At 32.7% G+C, this 12,500-nt stretch overlaps 1 protein-coding gene and 1 long non-coding RNA gene across 4 annotated transcripts in view; one reads left to right on the forward strand and one right to left on the reverse strand.

Moving 5' to 3' along the window:
• Positions 1–12,500, forward strand: part of LOC147035253 (serine/threonine-protein kinase N2-like) — a 241,459-nt gene that overhangs the window by 102,773 nt on the left and 126,186 nt on the right. The window lies entirely within an intron of this gene.
• LOC147035254 (uncharacterized) overlaps positions 12,401–12,500 on the reverse strand; it is a 1,941-nt gene continuing 1,841 nt past the window's right edge. Inside the window, exon 3 of the long non-coding RNA XR_015061885.1 lies at positions 12,401–12,500. This exon is cut by the window's right edge and continues 68 nt beyond it. This is a non-coding gene — a long non-coding RNA (uncharacterized LOC147035254).

Raw genomic sequence — 12,500 nt, forward strand, 5'->3', positions numbered from 1 at the left:
AAGAATCTAGAAACCTAATACGAGTTAAAGGTTTTGTGAATATCATTTTTGAAAATGAAATATACTTTTGACTTGTGTTTGTTATGGCAGAAATATTCCCTGGTGTTTTTGAAAGTTCATTTATAAATAGATGTGTATCATAGTTGGCGCTGTTGTGAAGAAAGACTGGAATAAAAGAAGGTAATTTATAATTAAGATTACAACAGGAATGAGCGGGACCTCTATATTTACCAGTAAGATGACAATGGTCTCTAACTTTAGACTCCTTAATTTCCCCTCACAAATATGACAGATATTGTTCATTCTAAATTCTAATTTTTCTTCTTTGGTTAATTTCATCGGTTCATTTGTTTCTTTCATTAATTTAGTGAGTCTTATACAATCCTTTTCTAATCGTTTTACAAACTCTTGTGAAGCATTTTTTCCACGATAATGTTCAAGTTTGTTATACTTTTCTCCAACAGATGATTTGATATAATAACAGAAACCACAAGGAATATGTTTTTGATATTTATTTGTATATGGTTCTTTTGGATTAGGAGAAGCAGTATTTATCTTTTTAAGGATACACTCAAAATCAGCGTATATCACAAATGGGTGCATGATAGATTTATTATAATCTTCAAAAGAAATCTTTTCACCAGGTTTAGGCATTGTAATTACAGCTGATTTATGATTACTACAATATTTTGAATGTTGTTCTAATCGTTCTTTTGTATGAAATGAATTAAGACATCGCCTACAAGGATATATTTTGTTTGCTGTTCTGAATACCTGAGAAGAGATTAATCTTGATAAATTATTGATGTATGTGTAATGTGAATTCTTTCCAACACTAAAATATAAAAGATCAATGTGTGTTTCTTCATTTTTATAGTTGTTTGAAATTTTTAATATTTGAACTTTGTTTGTATCCGTTAATCCATATACATTAATAGAAAGATTATTCTTTTTCTCAAATTTAGGAATATCTGTTAGTGGCATTGGGAATTTAAAATCTTTAATGTCCAAGGTATTCTCATATTTCATATATTGTTTTACTCTTTCTGAATTACATTTTGGTGGATGTAAGTGAGCAAGAACAGACCAGAGAAAACATTTATTATCATTGTTCTTAATATTAACAACTGCCTTCTTTAGTTTTATTTCTTTTGGTAATTCAATATAACAAGAAGCTTTAAGAGGGTTTGATTTTAGAATGTGTATATCTAAAAAGATGATTTTTTTAATATTGAATCCACTTCCTACCACTGTATTATCAACATCCTCCTCTTGTCTTGATAGTTCTTCATAAACCCCACTATTCAAAAAATCTTGAAATGATGTTATAAAATGAAGATCTGTTCTCATATAAGGAGTTTGTTCTTCATCTTGTCTTTTCATATTCATTTTCACTCCCATATAAAACTTTAAAGTTTTCATTTCTTTTAATGTCTTTTTAATAAAATTTTCAACATCAGGTTTCACTATTTCAATTGATTCAGCTATTGATGATGGACCGGGTTCTCCAAATTGAAAAATCCTTATTTTTATATGCCCTTTAAATGCCCCATCAGTGTTTTCAATATAATAGTCTCCCTTTACTTTAAACTCATTTTTCTTGTGTTTTTGTGATTGAAGATGTTTATTATAACTACTCTTCAAAACATCCTTTGAACAGATATCACAATGTTTTCTTTCCAACTCAAGAGGAGATATTTTATGAAACAGATTAAATGTGTGTTTGTTGGTTCGGAGGTGTTTTCTATAATGTTTATATTCGTGATTACAAACATCGCAGTACGTTGTATTCACCATATTTATAGAATAAAACTTTGCTTAAACTAAAATTTTCTTGATGAAAATTTCGTTTGTTTTACAGGTGAATCTGTGCTTAAAACCATTTTATCCTCCAACTTTTTCACTTAATAAATACAATGTTTCAAGACACAAAAGACAAGTTTCAATCAATCTCTTCATCTGTTAAAGATACTGAGAAATATGTCAAGGATGTAAAATTGAACAAAGATAAATATAACAACTATTGGATAAAAACTATTATGGTAAATAATATGAGTTCTTCAATTTCCTTCAGTGGAAGGGCTTTTAGTATACCTGGTAGAACATCAATTAAAGTATCTCTAACAAAAGTTTCTCCTCTCCTTCTAGTAATATATTCAAAACTAGAAAAAGCAATGAAACAAGAAAAAGTATCAAAGAACAAAAACCTTATGGATGAAGCTTTAGAAAGAAAAGATAAGACCATCTGTAATATGCAAGGAGAAATTTGTATTTTTTTCAACAACCCTAAAGATGTAAATCCTGATGAAATAAAGGATGTTAATATATCAGGTGAAATGACATTTCGTTCAATAGTAGTTAACGATAATTTTAAAATTACCTTTAATATAAAAAATGTTGTCGTTGAATCTGATAATGAAAAAAGTATATCGATATCGATGGTAATATACAACTGAAAGTATAGATGAATTTCAGTTTAAGTAAAGTTTTACTTTATAAATATGCTAGACTTTCCTGATTCTCCATATGACAAATTTGAGAATTGTCCTGCGTGTGAAAGACGGGGATTAAACACAGAGTCAAAAGCCTATAAACAATGTATATTCTGTGATTATCTTCTAATTAATGATAATAAAAAATATAAAAAGGAAAATAATTCTTTTAGATTTACACCAAAAATGAATTACTTTACAAGATTGATTAGAGAAATGAATGTAAAGTATGAGGATGATAACACACCTTTCCTTACAAGGGAAGAAACTGAACGTATAAGAGAAATGTTCAAAGGATTGTTGTTGTATATTATTCATGGATGTAATTTTCAGGGAAATATCAACACAAGATATTGTATAAATAAAATAATGGATTATCTTGAAATTAAACCTGAACTTAGGATAAAATATAGAGTTTCTAAAAAAGCCAATAATAAATTAAATAACCTGTTTTTCAAATATATAAATGAATGATTTTTTACCTATTTGGGAAAATAAGATAAAATTTAACAACCATAAAAATCTCCCAAATTCATTAAGATGTCTCATAGTTGGTTCAAGTGGATGTGGAAAAACCTGCTTACTTTTAAAAATGCTCCTCACTCCCAACTTTTTAGATTATGACAATTTAATAATTTTCACAAAGTCGAAGTTTTCAACCAGAGTATCAACTCCTCTCACAAGGTTTTAATGCTGGTCTTCAAAAAGAAGATATAATCGGTTTATTTAAACGTCAAAAAACCTAAATGATTATAACATTGAAGATATAATTCAACTATTTTGTGATACACAGAGATGTAAAAAGAAATCAAATCCTATAACTTGTATTCTTAGTGATAATAACGGATGATATACCGTCTCCCAAGATTTGGATAAATCAAAAAAGAACCTCAAGTTATCTTTGATGATTGTGTTAATGAGAGAAACCAAACGGTAATGGACAGCTACTACACAAGAGGGAGACATTCTTCTTGTAATTGTATTTATCTTAGTCAATCGTACTTTCAACTTCCTCGTGCTCCATCAGAAACAATGCTAATACTTTTATTTTATTCAAGTTAAATTCAATAGATATCAATAATTTTTGGAGAGATAATTGTTCTACATTATGTAGTAAAAAGAAATTTGAGGATTATATGAAGCACACGACTGAAAAATATAAATATATTGTTGTGAAACAAGATGAGATATTAAGGGATATATTTTTTGTTTTATAAACAATTACATATATAAATGACAACTATTATTATAAATCTTGTGGGTAAATCTGCTTCTGGAAAAACTTTCATAAATCAAGGTTCTTGTGTAGTACAAATGAGAATATTGTAAATTTACTTAAAAAACACCCCGTGATACGCATTGTATCAACAACAACTAGAGCAATAAGACCTGGAGAAGTAAAAGGTGAAGATTATCACTATATTTCAGTGGAGGAACATATGCGATTGAGGAATGAAGGTCAAATGTTTGAGGAGGTTTCTCTTGGTACAACAAAATATTCACATTGTAAGAGTGAGTTAAGGAAACTAAAATCTGGTGGTGTTGGGATATTAGAAACTAATCCAGAAGGAACGAGACAAATTATTAAACATCTGAGTGGAGTGAAGATTTTATCATTCGGTTTTGATGTTGATGAAGAAACTCAACGCAAACGTATGAAAAGCAGAGATGCAAGTATTAGTGAAGAAGAAATTACAACTCGCATTAATGTTAATAAAGAATTTGATGAAATATTTAAAGAAAAGGATTTATTTGAACACATCTACTTGAATGATGAAGAAAAGGAAAATTTCCCTGTTGATCTTTACAATTCATTAAATGATATTTTACAATAAATAAATGGATGTAAAAGAAAGAGCAAGAAGATTTAAGGAACATCAAGAGTTGGTTTCAAAAGTTGTAAAACAACAGGAAGACATAAAGAAGAAACGCAGACAGAAACTAACGGGCGAAGAAGCATTTGAAAGAAAACAAGAGAAATTTTTTAAACCACTTTTAAAAACTTCCCAAGAAAAATGAAAGATGTTTCCACAGTTCCCACAGTAGAATATACTCCCAGAAAGCTCCAAATGTTGAAAGATTTCAGTCAAATGACGGAGGAAGAATTAGAGCATATTGGAGAATTAGAACATGATGAAGGTTTATTTCAACAACTGGAAGAGATTAATCAACCCCCTGATTATATTGTGAATGCTGTTCAAAACAATGAATATTCAGCGGATTCAAAAACCAAAGCAGGACTCATTCCAACAGAACAACCAGCAATATTTCATCTTGTTCAAGAAAAGGTATTGATATTTAATGATGAATTAAGGTTCTTAAGTTCTGCTCAACCCCCTGTTAAACTAACTCCGAGATTAATGTTTCTTCTCACAAAAGATGGAAGACAAGGTTCAACTGTGAAGGATGAATCAAAGTATATTGATAAACCATTGGATATGGAAAATAATGATGATAGAGTATATATTGATTTGCTGAACACTCTAAATTATAAGGTTATTCTTTCTGGTAAAAGTAGGAAGAATGAGAAGGAGAAACACATTATTCAGGCTTTAAGTATCCTTGGTTCAGGTGTTAGTTTTCTTCCAAATGACCCATCGCAATTAGTTAATAGACTGTTATTGTTGTTAGGCAGTCAGAAGGCTGGAAATAACAATTGTTTTAATGAAGCATCAGCCATTTTAGACCAGTTGATGAACATGAAAATAATTAATAAATATCAATATAAAGACATTTTATCTCATATTAAATAAGATGAGAAGCACAATCCTTAGTTTCAATTTCACAACAAGCGACCACACATCTTCATTCCCATACCCACTACAACTTGACACAACAAAAGAATATGAGGCATCTTTATTGTCCATGGAAACTTATAATACCTTATTTAATATAACTGATAAAAATGACAAGTTTAGTTATAATCCCGAAGTGGATACAAAACGATAACAGTCTCAATTCGAGCATATGAGATTTCTCAAATATCTTCCGAAATTGCTCGCCTTATGAAAGAACAGGGTGATGAACCAAAAAATATTGTTATAAACATTCAAAAACATACTTCAAAATCAACGATTAAAGTTAAAAATAACTACAAGGTTGATTTCACAATTGATAATTCATTTAGAGAGTTATTGGGTTTCTCCTCAAAAAGATTGAAACTAATGGGACGTTTTACAGTGATAATGTCATTCAAATATCCTCAGGAATAAATTCGGTGTTAATTCACTGTGATTTGATTGATGGTGCTTATAATGATGGAAAAAACAAATACAATATTTTCATTCAGTGCATACTCAACCCCAATTGGTTATAAATTTAATATGGAACCTAAAAATTTGGTTTATCTACCTGTGTCAGGAAAACCATACACAGAGTAAATTTTAGGATAACCGACCAAGATAATCGTGTGATTTCTTTTAATGGAGAAGTTATATCCATCAGAATTCACCTACGTGAAGTTTTCCAATAAATAAATACGATGGTTATTGTGAGGAAACACGAGTTGGGAAAATATAAAATAATTACAGGGGATGGGATGTTCCTTTCCCCATACTACAAGGGTGAAGGTATGTATCTTGGTAGAGGATACTATAAACCTAAGAGACAAAGGGGTGTTGGACATCAATTTAGAGGAGATGGGATAATTGATACTCTCATGGGTATTGGTTCAACTATTCTTAAACATAAAGATCTAATTGGTTCAACTGCTTCTGCTGTGGGAAATGTAGCAGGTGCTGTAAAGAGTATAAAAGATGCTCAGAAGGAATCTCATAAATTACAAGCAATAAAAGAAATTAAGAAAGGCAAAACTCAGTTGTCCCCCAAGAACGACAGAAAATAATTCAAATACTTGGATCAGGGTTTCAAAAGTTTTAACATCTTTTTCCTAAATAAATACAAGTATGGAAGCAATTGATAGTATCTATGATTTGGATGATACTATTATTATCTCAAACTCCACTAAAAAGAAGATTACTTCAAGGTAAATGCAATAACTGGAACAGACTGGAATACGAATGGTACAAAAAGTTTTGAAATAAATAATCAACAAACCTATTTGAATCTCTCCGAAAGTTTCTTGTTGTGTAAATTTAAATTCACTAAAGTTGGGAATAACACAAACGCTACACTTGTAAATGATTTCTTCTGGAAAATGTTTGATAGTGTGCGTTTGTATATTGGAACACAAGAAGTTGAAGCGGTTGATTATGTCTCTGCTGTATCTGAAATGATAAAATTTACACTCTATACATTCAGTGATAGAATGGGAAAGGGGTCTGTCGAAGGTTTTATTCCTGATATGTCAACGGGAACAAACACAGACCCTGGATATATTCAAAGGAAAGGAGCGTATAATGATGATACAAAAGCAGAAAATAGTTTTACTGTGGCGGTTCCTCTTAAAGGTATATTTGGATTTTGTGATCATGATAAAGTTCTGTATGGTCTTAAAATTAGATTTCAACTACAAAGGAATGATAATGAAAATAGATTGCTTTTTGGTGTTGGTAATGCTTTTGGTGATCAGAATAAATTTGTAATTGAGGAGATGAGTTGGTATATCAGTGAATATACTCCTAATCTTAAAACAGAAGAGATGTTGAATCGAAGACTTAACTCAAAGAAACCACTCAGTGTATCATACCTCAAAAGAAGATGTCAACACGTTAAACTCAATCAAACTACTTACACGTGGAATTTGGGTGTTCTGGAAGGAAAGCCACGATATCTGTGGATCATTTTTAAAAAGCCAGATGGTGATACTGCGACTGATAAGAATAATGCATTGAGTGATAATGCTAAGGTGAAACAACTTCGCGTTTCTCTAGATGGAACATTTTATCCACGAGATAGATTGGAAATTAATTGGGAAAAAATGATTTTGCTGAAGCATACAAGTCTTACCAAAAGGTGTGTGAAAGTAATGGAAATAAAGAACCTATTTTGGATATGACAGCATTTAAAAGTTTGTATACAATCTATGCGTTTGACCTGAGCGCGCAAAAAGGAAACTATAAAGTCTAATCGAGTGGATACTTCCCTATACATTGAAAGAGGAGAGAGTGAAGAAGTTGATACATATTGTTTGCTTTTGGAAGAAACAGAATTGCAGATTAATACAGATAATGGTGTGATGATTAGTCTCACATAATTTTTTGTTAAATAAATGAGTGGCAAAGTACCAACTGGGGTATATGTTAATCAAATCAATCTTCATAAACTATCATCTTGTGTTCAAAATCAAAAGCCTTGTACGATTAACGTTAATACAATTCAGAGAAAAGGAGCAGTAAGAATTGATGTTTTGCTCACAAGAGAACAGGTTAAAATCTTGAATGACACTGGCTCACTTAAAATTAAAATGACAAAACCAATGTTGAAAAATATTCAATAAGAGAGACGAGTGGAGGATTTCTCCCATTTCTAATTCCTTTATTTGCTGGTTTAAGTGCGGTTGGAGCATTGACGGGTGGTATTTCAACAGCGGTGAAAACTGCCAACGAAAGGAAGGCTCAACTCCAGGCTCAAAAAGAATTGGAAAGACATAACAAAGAGTTGGAGAAACAAATTAGTGGAAGTGGCGTAATTGTAGATTTTGCTGAAAAACTTGAAGGTCTGCCTGATAAAGCGAGATTGTTAGTTGGAGATATGCTTTCTTCTATTGCACAAGCAGGTGTAAAATTAACGAAAAGAGGTAATGGATTATATCTTTCTAATAAATAAATGAGCATTGATGAGTGGTTGAAAGAATTTGGAAAGAATACAACATCAAATTTACAACTTGCCAAATATTGTAAGAAATTAAAAATTCAAAATGTGGTTATTTGTATGAGAGATGAATTAACAAATGTGCCGAAACATACAAAGAATATTATTATGAACTTAGAAGATAATAATGGGAACGGTTCTCATTGGGTTTGTATTTTTAATAATCAAGACAAATATTATTTTGATAGTTTTGGTCTTCCACCACCTGTTGAAGTCATAAAATTCTTACAGAATGGTGTTTATCAAACATTTCAAGTCCAAGAATTAAATTCCAAGTGTTGTGGTCAATTATGTCTATATGTGTTATTTCAACTCAACAAAAATAAAAAATTTTATGATATTATTTTTAATCTAATATAAATGACTTATGTTGGTAAAGATGGTTCTATCTTTGGTGTATCTCAAGAACTGGATATTGATTTATCAAATTATTATACAAAGGCACAGGCTGAACGACATAAATATAATATAAACAAAAATATTAACATGAAAAATGCTTATAAATTAAAAAATTATCCAAGCCCAACTGACGCGAATGACTTGGTGAGATTAAGCGATTTATCACAATATATATACTTGAATAAAACGGCTGTGTATTCCAAAGATACAGAAGTGTTGATATTATCTCCAGGTCATACAGAATTCACAGTTCGAATTAAAATAAATTTTTATAAAGAAGGGCGATCGTTTGTATGAGAATAGAACAATGGGGGTATGATATGAATGATTTAGGGTATAATTGGTCATTTAAAATTAACCTCGAAGACCTGGAACAATTAAATCAGTCTCGTAAGGAAGAATATTATCCACTTGGTATCGAGAATGAGTTTTGTGGGTCCACGATTAGTAAACAACAAATAAAAGAATTTAATAAGGGTAAATATAATAATGGTTTTGCCCTTGTTTATCTCATGAAAACAGAAAAACAGGATTATATATAATAAGTAAGGAAATACAAAATGATTTAACTATGGGAAGATGGGGAGGTGTTTCGTACATAATATTATTCTAACATATATTTCTAATACATAAATGACAGCAAGAAGGCTTCAAGAAAATTATCATTTCTGTGTCCAAGCATACCTTCAAGAAAAGGGTATTCGGTATTTTAATAAATATGTTCTACAACATAAGAATGAGGTATTTTCAATAAAAGATTGGCATTATGCTGATGTTGATAAACCGACAACTTTAGATTTAATTAGAATGTTAAATAATGAAAAATTATAAAGTTAAGAAAAGGTAAGGCTCTTTTAGAAATTCAAAAGAAATTTTATTGGTTTCCTGTTGTAAAAAAATTATTTTCGATGCAGGAATAACAAGAAATCCTGATGAATATATGTATAATATTCTATGGGGTGTAAACGATTCAAGGATAGTAAGGGATGAGGAAGGAGTTGAAGAAGAGAGGGAAGAGGAGGAAAAGGAGAATGAGGAGAGGGAGAAGAAAGAGAAGGAGGAAAAGGAGAAGAAAGAGAAGGAGGAAAAAGAGAAGAGAGAGAAGGAGGAGAGGGAGAAGAAAGAGAAGGAGGAAAAAGAGAAGAGAGAGAGGGAGGAGAGGGAGGAAAGAGCGAGACAAAATAAATATCAAAATATGGAAACCAGTGAGATTCAAAAAGATTGGCGGTATTACAGAAAATAACTCAACCCACCGAGGAGGAAAACAAAGAATTGACAAGTCTATTTGCAATATTTTCTTCAAGACTATTGACATCGTCAAGCTATTCATTTTAATTCAAGTTTTTTCTTAAATAAATGGAGGAGAGAGTGAAGGCATTTCTTAGGATTCTTTATGTTTTAAAAATTAAGATTCAAATGTGCATGTTGGAAACTAAAAAGGTTTTTGCACTCTGCAGGACTTTTTCACATAAATAAATGAGTTATTGTCTCAAATGTAAAAAGAAAACTAATACTAAAAATATTTCATATATTAAAAGTAAAAATAACAGGGTTATCCAAAAAGGTATATGTTCGGTGTGTGGTTCAAAAAAATCAATTTATCTCCAAACACAAACTCGGAGGAGATATACAAAAGTTTTTATCAGGAAGTAAATTTACAACTACTGGAATACCAGGGGAATTACATCTTCCAGGGTATTCTTTCTGTGGTCCAGGCACAAACTTGGATAAAAGATTAGATGAGGCAGACAATCCTAAATCCTGGAGTAAACCAATCAATAGAGTTGATGAAGTGTGCATGAGACACGATATTGATTATGGGAATACCACAACGTTGGAAGAAAAGCATGAAGCCGATAGAGAAATGTTGTATAATTTGTCTCTGATACAAAATCCAACCTTGAGAGAAAAAGTTGATAGGTTCATCGTGAAGAAGATGATTAGTGCTAAATTGAAACTTGGACTTGGAAATTCAAAAACTCATAGGCTCTAATGATGCCATTAAGACTGAAGAGCAATTAGCTGATGAATTACATAAACCAATATTCACAAAGTTTCAGAGAAGGAAAGTTTATTCCAAGGAAGTTGATTATATCTGGTCTGCTGATTTGATTGAACTCAATAATGATAAGGGGTACAAGTATGCTTTAACCGTTATTGATTTGAGGAGTAGATATGCGTGGGTTGTCCCTTTAAAAAACAAAACAGGTAATACTCTTATGTTAGCTTTTCAACAGATATTTAATAAAAGTAAGAGAAAACCTAAAAAATTGTGGACTGATGAGGGTAGAGAGTTTTATAACAAGACATTTATGAATTTTCTAAAAAATAACAGTATTACATTATACAGTACCTTTAATGAAGGGAAGGCAGTTGTTGTTGAACGTTTTAATCGTACCTTAAAAGAGAGACTATATAAAAAATTCACACAACTCGGTTCACAACAATGGTTATCTTTTATTCAGGATATTGTGGATAAGTATAATGACACGATTCACACGTCAACGAATATGAAGCCATCAGAAACATTTACAAAATTAAAATATGAAAAAGAGATTAATGTCAGAAAACCTAAGTTCAAAGTTGGTGATATCGTAAGAATATATAGGTGGAAATCTCATTTTGAAAAGGGTTTTACTGAACGATGGACGAAAGAACTTTTTAAAATTGTTGATGTAATAGATACAGTTCCTTGGACTTATAAAATATATGATTTGGAAGGGGAAGAGATTTTAGGTTCATTTTATTCACAGGAATTACAAAAGACAAAGATAAATTGAAATTTTTTGACTCCGCCCCTTTTCGACTCCACCCACACAAGCCCCACCCACACAAACCCCGGCCACGCAAGCCCCACACAAACCCACCACACACAAACTACACACAAGCTCCAATAAATTGAAATTTTTTGACTCCGCCCCTTTTGACTCCACCCACACAAGCCCCACCCACATAAACCCCTCCTACACAAACCCCACACAAGCTCCACACAAGCTCCACACAAGCTCCACACAAGCTCCACACAAGCTCCACACACACACAAGCTCCACCCATATTCACATAATTAGTGATTAGTTAATTAGTTCCCCCACACACAACATGTTTATTTAATTAAAAAATTATCCACCCATCCACACAAGCTCCACTCATCCACCCATCCACCCATCTCTCCACCCATCCATTGATCCACACAAACCTCATCCACATTCGCCCCTGCCCACATAAACCCTGCCCACATCAACCCCTCCCACATAAGTCCTGTCTACACAAGCTCCACACAAAAACTCCACACACATAAACCCTGTCCACATAAACCCCTCCCACACAAGCTCCACCCACATAAACCCCGCACACACATCCCGACCACACAAGACCCACCGAAGCCCCCCCCACATAAGCCCCACCCACATAAACCCCTCCCACACAAGCCCCACCCACATAAACCCCGCCCACACACACCCCGCCCACACAAGCCCCACCGAAGCCCCGCCCACATAAACCCCTCCCACACAAGCCCCACCCACACAAGCCCCACCCACACCCCGCCCACACAAGCCCCACCGAAGCCCCGCCCACACAAGCCCCTCCCACACAAGCCCCACCCCCTCATCCCCCTGTGCGCCCCACCTTTGACCCACCACCTCCCTCATCCCACCCCCACCCTTCCCCACACACACACATGGGGAGGGAGGGATGGGATGAGGGGGTGATGGGTCATTGGGGGCGCACCTACCCTCCCTTCATGTTTTGATCCTCTTCTTGTAATTCAGAATCAAGTAATTGTATACAAAACAAATATAATTTATTAATATTGAAAATATTAAATATTCATTTGCG

The sequence above is a fragment of the Eptatretus burgeri genome, chromosome 1, assembly GCF_056783735.1.
Source record: "Eptatretus burgeri isolate ZD-2024b chromosome 1, Ebu_testis_v1, whole genome shotgun sequence".
In the NCBI taxonomy this organism is placed as follows: Eukaryota; Metazoa; Chordata; class Myxini; order Myxiniformes; family Myxinidae; genus Eptatretus; species Eptatretus burgeri.